This window comes from Varroa jacobsoni, unplaced genomic scaffold (genome assembly GCF_002532875.2).
Source record: "Varroa jacobsoni isolate VJ856 unplaced genomic scaffold, vjacob_1.0 contig03023, whole genome shotgun sequence".
Taxonomy (NCBI): Eukaryota; Metazoa; Arthropoda; class Arachnida; order Mesostigmata; family Varroidae; genus Varroa; species Varroa jacobsoni.
Genome location: NW_019214929.1, coordinates 16,778 through 28,923, shown reverse-complemented (window position 1 = coordinate 28,923; position 12,146 = coordinate 16,778). Strand labels below are relative to the sequence as shown.

The 12,146-nt window shown below is 43.2% G+C and overlaps 2 long non-coding RNA genes across 2 annotated transcripts; both read right to left on the bottom strand.

The window, feature by feature from the left end:
- Positions 1-241: 241 nt before the first annotated feature.
- LOC111272698 (uncharacterized) lies at positions 242-2,780 on the bottom strand. Its single transcript, XR_002687668.1, has 2 exons — positions 2,640-2,780; positions 242-1,860 (listed from the first exon to the last, which is right to left on the bottom strand). It is a non-coding gene; the product is annotated as an uncharacterized LOC111272698 (long non-coding RNA).
- A 3,438-nt stretch (positions 2,781-6,218) lies between these two features.
- Positions 6,219-8,328, bottom strand: LOC111272697 (uncharacterized). The gene is made up of 2 exons (XR_002687667.2): positions 8,188-8,328; positions 6,219-6,448 (listed from the first exon to the last, which is right to left on the bottom strand). It is a non-coding gene; the product is annotated as an uncharacterized LOC111272697 (long non-coding RNA).
- Between the last annotated feature and the right edge of the window lie 3,818 nt (positions 8,329-12,146).

Here is a 12,146-nt window from a genome sequence, read left to right as displayed (position 1 = left end):
CGAGACGTATTGCAAAATCTAGGGTGAAACTACATTACGATCTCCATTAAAGTGCCATAATAGGATTGCTTAGTTACATATTGCATACCTGTAAGATAGGTAACTTGCGCGCTATTGACTATTGACTTCTCCTGCATCTAAGACAGAAAGATTTCATTACAAAACGAGTAGCTAAGTAACTTTTCATCTAGTCTACTACTTCTTGAAGAAGCTTGACCGATTCTATAATAAATTGCAATGCATAGTGTAAAAAGATATATACGAAGGAGCAAATTTATTATTGACACAGCAGACATTAATTGGCTTTGCACGAACGGAGCCTTTGCGAGCCGTGTTGGGCAAGCAGACGTCTGCGGCAAAGGATATATCAAAGAATGCCTTGAAAAAGCATAGGCATATTGCCGTCATCAATTCAAAACAGAAATTTTCGACATTATTTGCCTATTACACCATGATTTTGTGCCCTGCATAGGTAATTACTTTTATCAATGGAATTAAATAAATGTTCAAAATTCAACGATTGATACTAGCGCTAGGCATAAAGCCGTCTGCGACCACCGTAAAACGAAGTATATCCACGCCCGGCTTGGGTTATCTAGCCTATTCTTAAGTATAGCAAGTAAACACGTCGCCAGCGCACTATCACAAGAATAATCTATCAAAGCTATCCAGCCACATAAACCTTAACTACCCGCTATCAAAATTCCACTACGCCTTTAATTTAAGTTACTTCTAACCAACTTCTGTTCTAGCGACCGATCTTCTTCCAGGACGATCTAGCTACTTCTTCCAGGACAAAGTCAATTCACAACGATAATTTTCGCTTTTTGTTACTGTGTGTGAAGCGCTGCATCATTAACTTCACTATTTCCCTAATACTGTTGGTCAGTCGACCTTTTTGCTTAGCGCTAAATTGCCTCATGGTTTGAGCCGACCGTTAAAGTCCATCGTCCATGTAATCCAACCAGATTCATCTAAACAGAGGGCAAAAGACAACTGGGCGTCAGTTTGGGCGTGAGCTTCTGCAGGGTACTAAGGGCATCGCCTCTACTACGGTAGCAGTCTGCTAGTCACTTCGCAATATCCTGTCTGTTGTGCTTTCCCCGTGGACGGGAGCGGGTCCCAGCATTGCTCGACTGAGGAAATCCCGGCAATGAACCCGGCAATGTTTACCTGTTTGCCTGCTGCAAGGGACTGATATTAACTACACCAAGCGTCAGCACTCGCGTATTTTACCTTCGCTCAGTCCCTCCGGGAGTGTACAGCCCAGCCGTTGGTTATAGGGGGAGAAAATAGTCCCCTCGGTCATCAGGTACGACGGTTGATCGCCAGCTAGCAAAGGTGGTTGGTCATTCCATATAGGGTTGCTCAAACTGCTGTTCCGCCGGAGTCGGGACTCCACCATACACATATAGAAGTGGGCCTATGCTACGTAAACGGTGGCGTTAACCCCCGTGGTAACGGGATTGCTTGGCAGGCTCGGCTTGCTCAGTAATTGTTGCCGCTTCGATTTCCGCACGCAGACGCTTCGGAGAGAGGTGTCCTTTCAAGGTGCATTAGCGCCTCGATCTTTTCGGCACAGACCTGTGTCCAATTTAACACATAGAAGACACAATGAGGCTTCGCTAAAGACTGCAGCGGGCCTTCAAGTAACAACTGATGTGTATAGATTTTAGGAGTAACACTGCAGGCTTACATGCGCGTAAATTCGCACATGTGCTGTGATTTCCTATGTAGATGCGGCAGACAGCGAGCGACACCAACCGCAGTGAGAGGCCCGTATCTCGTTCAGTCTGTGTAGCTCTTTGGGATGTAGGACACGGTAAAAAGCTCACTGTTGCTATACAAGTTGGTGAGCATCTGAGAACAACAACAACAACAACAACAACAATGTTACTGGTGTAACCTATTCACCAAGGCGTGTTTCTCTGAAATACTTCAGGTATATGTCCTGTTATACGAGGGCACCTGAATATTAGCATCTGTTTTAGTTTGAAGACGCCTTGAAGCGAATTAACGTGTATGATATATGAATATTTTTATGTGCATCAGGCGAAATGTAGAGGTAACCTTGTTATGTTCTGTTACTTTTATATTCAAGCGACATTTTTTATGGGCCTATAAATATTGTTACAGGAAATGCTTTCCGTTAACAGGGCGCCCGCCTGTTCCTCTTATCGCGATCGGATATTAAACAACATGTTTCTTTATAAAGTTTAGTACAGAATGTCATTGGTGCACTTGTCGTCTACTCGAAGAAAACGCGTCGGACGAACAATTAACAGGTAGCATCAATTACACCCATAATTTTCTCTAATTAAGTCGTTACGGGCTTATAACCAATTCAAATATCCCGGTTGAAGAAAAATAAGGATTTTTCCGTATCAGTTGCTTAACAATACTATAGAAAGAAATACAATGAATTGTCGTTTTCCAGTTCAGGTACCGTAAGCAATTACTCTGAGCTTCTTGTCATTAGCAGTCGCCATAGAAAGCAATAATTACTCATTACAGGGTAGAATTATTGTATACATTCCGCCTATTCAAAACATGTAAAGAATCTATACTTACTTATATTTACCCATATACTGACCGATCTAAGACTGCGTGTACTATATCGAACAGTTTCAGAAACTTACGTAATCGTCAACAAGTTATTCCATCGTCGCCAGTCCTTCACTGAATGCATCCTTTTGAAAATCGGCTTGCACTCTTCTTCAAACCATGTGTCGACATCTACGTACAGCTTTTTCGTCGTTGAAACTGCTACCACAGTTTTCCTCGCTCTTCCTTCCTTTACTCTTCGCTTTGTCCGCCTCGTACAGCGAATTGAAACCCGCTTGCGCGTTCGTGCCGCGACACGGCAGAAGAGACCGATGAATACGATGCCGCAAGCCTACTTCGCCAAAGAGCCTGTTTGGCGTTCCCCAAGGTCTTCCTGAGGAACTCGCAGGCAACTCCCTGCGATTTGCACCACCCAGTGCGTCAGTGTCGAGGCAAGTGAACAGCGAGCCTGCGGTGGTGTTCTACCTAATTGGCTTTGGTCCTTAAGAAAAACTGAGAACAAAGCCGTGACGGCATCTTGCTACTTGGCTGCACCGCCACTAGATTGTACCCCGCTCGGTCAGTGCCCGGGTTTCCGTCAACCAGATGCGTCAGCATAACAAAAGCAGAACCCTGCCACCCGTCGCCATCGCCTTTAGCTTCAGGACAGCCCTTGTTCAGGATAAAACACCAACAACAGCAGTGTGGGGATGAGCAGCGGCAGCTGCCCTAACCGCAGGAGACAGCAGCACAAGGTGGAGGCTCAGCTAGCGATACCGGCGAGGGGGACGGGACAGAGTGCCTAGCTTAGAACAGTCAGGGATATCAACTCAGGAGCCACCTTAACTTCATTTATTTAGCCATTCAGACACTCCCGGCGGTTTTGAACTAACGAATCTCTACTTTTCTTCAGCGTATGCGGAAGGCCGGTCGTGGATTTTACCTAAATTTTTAAAAAAGCAAAACGAATTACTCTTATGAAAAGTGTAAGCATACATTTTTTTTTTATAGTTAAATGATGTAAATTGTATAGTGGCTTCTTGTGGTAGTAATTTTATTCGTGGGTATGGTTGGAGATACCACTAAATTTTTGGGAAGCGTTGCGGTTTTAATAAGAAGTAATTTTGGGGTAAAAACAACGAAGATTTTTTTGTAATATTGGCTAAGGAGTTCGCCTCTTTAACGATATGGGCCTAACCAGTATATTACATTGTGGCTTTTTTAACCCTAGAAGTTCAACATGAATCGTTATAAACTTCAACACTTAAATTTTAAGCAGCCTCAACTAGGGGACTACGACTTGAGCTAAGTTAAAGGAAATGTAACAATAGCTCCAAATATGACACCGCAATATTGCATCAGCTGCATAATTACAGCCGCAAGCCCGAAGATGTACACACACAAGTAGATTTCCAAAATACAAAAGGGTCAAATTATTGCTGTGCAGCTGGAGGATTAGAGGACATGGGGAATCCCTCCGAAAGAAAAACTTTTCAAATTGTTTCGCTCTCAGAACTTTTAAGCGTACTGCGTTACTTCCCACAACGTCTGTCCAGTCGTATGAGATACGGTCCTGGCATCAAACGGGAGAAGAAGTCCTATTCTCGTGCACCTCTACCTCAAGTTCCTGCGAGTCTGGCCTCTTCACTTAGCCCCTGACGCGTTCGAGTAGCGATTCGTTTTCTGTTCCAAAAATAGGCTGTTTAGATTAGAACAACACATCTTTTGCACACTTCATTGGCTCAACTGCGCCTGAATTTCTCGGTAAACGCTTTCGAACAAATGAAGAAAATGTCTTCAGAAGGAAGGCCAGCTGTACGTTCCCACAGTAACTTCGATAGCCTGTGAGTCGAGGCGACGATCCAAAAAACAAACGTTATGCAAATGCATGGAACCGCAAGGTATGGATAGACTGATATATGAAATATAGGAATCGCTTTTGGCTGTTCGGTGATTACGGCGCGAAGCGTTGTTTTTTTATGAGATAACAATGATTTGTATTTGGAAAAATCGAGATCGTTCTGCGGAACCTTACCAAAAGGCAATTGAGTCGCGGGACGGAATTCAGAGGTCCGTATTTTTAGACTGCTTAAATGTCGGCCATATAACATGCTGACGAACAAGCGTTTTAAACAGCGCTTGAAATAGACTGCTTCGATCGCTAAACGCATGTAGCAATTAAACAAAATCAACGTTTGCGAAGAACCCGTTGCTACTAGAAGGCATTTTCATACGCTTTCAATTGATGCCGTAAAGTTTGTTGGTTTGAAAGGCTACTGATTTTTTCACTATATCATAGCGTGAAATGACGTAGTTTTTTTTTATTATAAAAAAAAGTGGTATTGGCGCCTTCTCTCTAAGCATCATAGAAATCGGATACTATCCCCAACGTTAAAAGAGTTTGGATACCTATAGTTCTTCAATTTTGAATTGTTTACAGAAAAAACGCAATCCCCTATAAGAAGATCAAAATCCCGGTATCGCAAAAACCGTTTGATGATAGTGCGTGCAATTAAATCGAGAAAAAGATTTCTGATCCTATCAAAGTTCGAGCAATCGGTGCGTCTAAGGTGCAAAGTTTTCGCGTGCTGTCTGTCTAAGATTGTATCGAAACACAAACCAATGATCTAACGATTTTTTTTTACATCTGTGCCATTTTTAATGGTTATACCTTCCCAATACTATGACCATCCAGGAGAAATTTTGAAGCTAAATTATCCGCTGGTTATTTCCGAAATATTTTTTTCTTAATTCACAATAACTCATAGTGCAATAGCAGTTGTCAGCGTCAAGCAATATTGGACGGTATAAACTCGCTCATATATCAAATACGGAATTGAATTTCGGTTTAGCAACAGGCCAGCCCTCAAAAAAAAACGCAAGGGTCGAAAATTAAGAAAGGAGCAAAAAAAATCGAGAAAAATAATTAACCGTTTGCAGCCCACCTGGACGACACAATATGCAGTCAATATTTTCTCCTCTAAAATGGCCGATGACTTCGGTATGAAACGCTCAAACGTGTCAAATGTAGCTTTGTGATACATTTGAATTTATTTTAAAGTCCACCAAGTTCAAATTTTGCTGGAAGTCTTCCGCTTAATCTTGCGGTGGTCTTGCTCGAGTTTTTCAGAAGCCGTGTAAAACTCGGTAATGATGTAGACTGTCGATCTTGGAGAAAACAAGGAAGACTTCATTTTGGTGGGAATTTGTCTAGCGCGTAAAGATTACGTATTGAAAATGGCGCAACGTTGTTCGCCATGGTGCTCGAATGCGTTAGGAGTTACAGCTGAATGCTTGTCCGTTATGACCAATAGTCAAATTTCTTTCTCAACTTTCTCAACATAGATAGCATCGGTTTCGCAGGTAGAACCGGTAGCTATTAATTGTCATTTCTTACGGAAGTAAGTGCGTATCTTCGTCGATGGTAACAGCCTGCTGCATTCCCTACCGTCGTCTACTGCGACGCGCTTTCTCCTAACCGTTTTTATTACACTAACTTTAAGTACACTTCAAGCCGACCCGTACACCTTACCCGAGAACAACTGCACAAGCCTGTGTCGACTTTCTGCTTGTTAACTGGGTCCGCCTTAGCTACGCAAGCCGACAACTTCCTTCGAGAATTGATCAATTGTAGATAAGGACTTGCCGTCGATGACAAATCGAATACATCTCAATCATGAGTATTAACAAGTGAATGTTTAATTCATAAATTCCATCTCACAATAGACGACGTTCTAAAGACTTTCATAGTATTCTGTTTATCTGTAGACTGTGCGGTATATATTTTTTGGAGATTGATATAGTACAATAGTTCTGGCATTTGCAACGGATGATATACATCTGTATTTCATGCTGTTGAGGATTCTGGCTGTTCAGACGAGACTCAGGAGCAGCTTTCAGTACCCTATAAAGTAGATTAAATGGTTACCAGTTATTCCGGATTCGATCGGCTAACACGTTTAGCGGGTTAAAGGTTAAAACAATATTTATCAAATAAATATGATTGGTCCTGAATCCACCTGTAACATTCTTATTTTAACTTTTAGCCTATCCAGCTTTTTTTAGTTATTCAAAAAAGTTACTTTTGTTTTTGAATAAAAATTTCGCATGTACAGTAACCTCCTATATTCGCCTGTAGGCGTCTGTTCTCAATATAAGGCATCTTGAAGTCTCAAGCATCTCCGCCTCTATATGCATTCCTAGCCATAGAACATACGTGGAGTGTAGTCGGAAATATAATCTAAGCGTTTATATTACCGTCTTATCTACAACACGTTTACTACTGCTTGTCAAGGTCGATGGTCACTGCCCAACCACTGAATGTCTGTTCTATCGTAGCCTTTTCACGTTGCTTCGTACCAACATGTTGACCACCAAAACCAATGGGGCAAATCTGCCTTTAGAATACAATGGACCAGATTTAGCAAGATCGAACAAGTACTACTGGCGAGAGAAAAAGCGAAGGCGGAAAGCTGACGGAAACGACGGATTCAGTCCTGTTTGAGGCGACCGTGGCCAAACTCACCCTCAGGCTGTCCGATTCCTGTTTCGTCATCATAGTACGCCCCACAGTCCGGCTTTCGAACGCAAGCCACATTCCCTAACGCTCTCGTTGTCAAAACTCTCCTGACCTCCCAGGCTCCCATGAACGCTTCCTGCAAACGTCTCTCAGCTGCTGAAAGGGTCAGCTTCGATCCAGCACGAGACTGCGGCAGACAAGAGGATCACTGGTACAACAAGGACCAGTCTTCATTGGATTTTGCCTCGCAGGTTTTGCACTGTCATCAACAGACCGCATAGGCTGCGACAAAACAGACCTGATATCAGATAGGCAGATCGGAAGCCGAGTCTTCAGAGTACTCAGAACCCACAGTAGTCAGGTCGTTGGCATATGAGCATGCATCACACGCACTTTGATTTGCAAAGAAAATCAAACCAAAAAAGTAAGATCGTCAAGTGCTCCAGTGATTCATCGCTTAAAAAAGTGAGGTGTAAGCTAGTCTAAGATACAAGCATTATTATGATTTGTTATTCTTTAAGAAAAATACCTAGAGTTGAGGCTGTTACATGCGATGTAAGCAATAACACCTACACAATACCCCACACGTAATCTGGAGAGGTCCCATTGACTTTTGTGCGACCCGTAACAGAAATAAGCCAAACACGTGGGCCTATTGGCAAAACGGAGTGATCGTGGAGTAGCTAAGACTCTATAGAATCCAGAAGTTTAAATGCATCCCTATATATCTGCCCTTATCTGCGATTGAGGCAGTTATTTTAGCCTGGATAATTCGCTAGAATGCTTCTTGGATCCGTTTGGACGCGGACTTTAACCCATAGCAATTAAGTATGTAGAAACTGCCTCATGTATACGAAGCAGTTCACTTCTTACTTGTGTGACACTAAGATGACTAACGGAATGAAGCTACCGGACAAATACAACCTCTCGAAAATACTCTTCTGGCTATGCAACCATCAACACATGTCGAATTATGTGTTCTCTTAAATCGGGCACATTTTTCCGGTGTTATTCGACGCTTGGCAATATCAGGCAAACTAACCAAATTAAACCTTTTCTAACCTTTCCAAGAATAATAATTTTCTTTAAGCAGGCATTGTCTATAATTGAAGCTTATACCCTACCTGACGCTCCCAACTTCCGGCTGATCTTTGCGTTCAATAGAATGCTCTCTTGTTCACTAGCCGACAGCGACTCGGTGGAACGAAACGCATAAAACAGGAACGAACTGTAATTTCCAGCAGCCAACGACAAGAGTAAAAGTGGCAAAGTTAGTTGCTATGGCACAATTACCCTTCGCCGATTACTATCTACCCCAAGTTCTCTCTTTTTTTCTTTCTCGCATGGGAGCCGCCAAGATTCCCCCAAAAAAATTATTTACACGCTTTTGAATTTCGCGCGAAGACTATCTCGCACTTTTTGCTCCTGTCGTCTGCACTTTGGCACATTTGACTCGGTACGTAGAATAGACGGTGTGACGACAGCCATCGCTTCCATTGTAGAGCGGAGAGGGAAAGAAGGTCCAACTGGATAAGTTGGTGATGCTGAAAGTGATAATCTCTCTTTCAGTTTGAGCATAGATGTGATTACCATCCAAATTGGACCTGTTCATTACGTTTGCTAGGCCGTTATGAAGGAAGCCAGTCTGGCTTTTTCAATGCTAGCGATTGTAGAAGGGTGGTGGTGGCAAGCGATGGGGCAGAAAGATTTCCAATGGGCAATTCCAAGAGCTAGTGAATAAAGACCAGCAGAGTTAGAACTCTAAGAGTAAAGCACGTTATTATTTAGTAGATAGATGTAATGAGGCAGATCAAATAGTGGTTAATAGTTTTTGATAATAAGCTTTGGGCAACATGGAAAAATGAATGCATTCTTTTAAAAAGCTTTAAGAACGTATACGTGTTGGATTCACGGAGTGGAATATTTTGAGATTATTCGCAATTGATTGTGGCCTAGAGTAATTAAATTACCGGGTTTACAACGAGAGAAAAAAAACTGTTACTTATAAAATTTATAGTTCTCATGTAAATAACTTTGTGTACTTCGTTTATCCTTGCCAACGGTAAGGGTTCTCCATACCAGAGAAAGTCAGCCAGTCAACACATTACAAAAAGATATTTTATCCTGGACACACGCTACATTACACATACGTATCGTATCCACATACGAAGGATTGCGATTTCCAACCTGGCCAAGCGCCTTAGGTGCACTCTAGAGCACCCTTATCGACGTTTGAAAAAAAATCCTCCCTTTTCTGTTTTTCGCCTTGGGTCTCACTAATTATCGTATTCCATAAAGATCTATATATATATATATATATATATGTATTTTACGTTACGCGTCTTTGTCGCAGCTATTGAATCACATTGGAACCGATGAAAAACTATTCATTAATGGTGATGCATAATCCTCTAGGGCATGTGCGAAGGCTGCTCGCTAAGAAGGGTGAACCACACCAATAAGCACAACTGCCACTGCAATTATTACGGTTATAGGTAAAGAAGATATTCGAAATTGACACTTATATTGCACGACGTGAACCTGTACGTCTTATACGTACTTATACATGCAGAGAGATAAGTACTTAGATGCAAAGTCATCGAAGGGTCTGCTATCTACTTTACCAATAGAAAGTTATGGACGATATTTGTTTTCATTATATGAGAACATTCCCTATCGATGGGATTGTATATGCAATGTAGTGGATTAGAGGTAGCCATCCTAGGCCTGGTCGCCTAGAAGAACTTTCACTGGACACCATCGTAGACGTGACATATTGTTCAGGTCGTGTGCAACAAATGACCTGGATCCCTTGGGCAAGTAACTAGATGGGTACGTCGTTACCGATGCCGTTGGAGAGCCTCAGGGAGAACGACAACAGCAATTCGAGCTCCAACCCGTCTTATAACTCAACTTAATTAGTTTGATACATACGTCTTCCTTGCCTTAGTTTTCTGGGTATCAATGAACAACTAAAAATTTATAAGCCAAATAGAACTGCTATTTTCTGTGAACTTTCCAATTGTTTACTCATATAGACATTCCTTCGTAAAGCCCTTATTCTCATTATCAACCTGTCTTAAGACCATTCCTTTTCAATTCTCTGCTTTTGCTTTTCGTTACCCTTTAGCTGAACTCATTTAACCAAATGTATAGCAAGCCCCAGTTAATTTCTCAGAAAAAAACCACCGCAGCTAACTACAGCCGATACGTATTTTTTTTCATAAACTATTCTTGCTATTAGCATGATTCGGATCTATTTGCGGAACAGCTTGTTTGCCATGCTTCATCATCATTGTAATCATAAGCATAGTTGTCAATTTACCACTTCGCACACTCTGCGGGATTACTAGTTCCCCCATCCGATTCCTTCAGTGCGGTGCCTCACAGCTCCCTCTGTTCCCTTCCTGCCTTTGCTCTATGTATCCCATATTCGGGCGGTCGAATTGCGCTGTCCAATCGGCCCCGTCGGCGCACCGGGCCATCGAAGTCACTGTTCCCAATGAGCCCTACTCGTCAACGACCATTAGCCTGTTAGTCTAGCTTAGTGGCAGCCCAAGCTTTTGCGCCTTTGGTCCCCCGGTGGGTTATTGGTGTCTCGTTGGCGATAATGCCCAACAAGACGATAACGAGTGCCGACACAGCAGCATCATTGGTAGAAGCCCATCGTCAATATCTCATTGCTACTAGCATTAGCGTCACCATTGGCGTCATGGCTAGCTCTCATCATCACTGTCATAAGCCATATTGTCAAAGAACATCGTCGCCTTTAGTGCGACGTCGGCCGAGACGCTCCTGTATAAGTACCTGCCTTTGCGTCACCCACGGTGGCGAGCGACGCGCCTACTTTGTATCGGCTACCTTTGCCGCTGCTGACGCCACGGTTGGGGCCACCGCAAGAACTCTACCATTTCCTCATTTTGTCCCGATTTTCGCTCTCTTTTTGTCACGAGCCCGCACACGGAGACACACAACCTACACATGGACAGACACAAAGACTAAACCTCTTTCCTTCCTACACTCGCTCAGTTCCCAACGATCTTAGCACTCCGTTTGCTTGAGCGGCTCTTACTGGGCTCATCAACCGGACGCCATAATAGACGAAAGGGAGAGAGAAGTCGACGCATAGAGGCTTTTTGCCGCTTCGGTCTACCGTTGGACTAGGTGTAGTAGCCTGGGACGCTCCTTCCGAACATGAATAGGGCATCGAACAGACTGGTGCAGACTGCATAAAACGGAGCAGCCGCAGGCAACGGCGAGCAACTCCCTCCGAACTCGCCGAGGATTTGGGACCGACCCCAGACGGTACGCCAAGATTGAGTGCTTCTTTCTTTCTGTATCTGACCTCCTTTTTCCTGTTTTCTTTTGGAGAAGGGAAAGCTGAAGAACACACGGGGCCGCGAAGGCAAGCTCCGTTTGGATGGTGAGGCCAACAAATGCCTCTAGACGGAGTCGGGCACAACCGGTTGTCTTCTGGGTGTTTAGCGACAATATAGGGTACTATGGGTGAGGAGTAAAATATACACTCTCCGAACAGTGGGATGAGGCAGTAACCTCTTTGCTAAATGGACTCACGCCTCGGAGCGCCTGTCTCACGCCACCTGAGTCATCCGGTCGAATGAAGATGTGCGAGAAAAATAGAGAGGGTCAGACAGAGTTCTGATAGGAGAATGAAACCGTCCTGCATAAGATCTGTGTGTATGTTACAGCCAAAAAGCAACTATTAACGGGCGTGATAAAGGTAACAGTAGTAATATCAAAAAGCAGAAAGTAGCTCAGCTAAACAAATGTGGTTTGGCATCACCCGTCGTCATACGCTTCTTGCTCGTAAAGATTAGCCATCTTGAAAGCTATCGGCTGGACAACGCGTCGCTGAATCCAGTAAAATGATTATCATTAGTAGTTGTAAGAGTGGACAATGCAATCGTTGCCCAGTGCGATACTCGTTATCTGAAGGTGTATCCAGGGGACATACAGCAGGTCCCTAGAGTATAATTGAGAGCCGTATATAATGTCACATTGTAATAAGAAATTTGAATAGAACAGTATGATGAGTAGATGATAATGGCTACGGGTAGTGCAG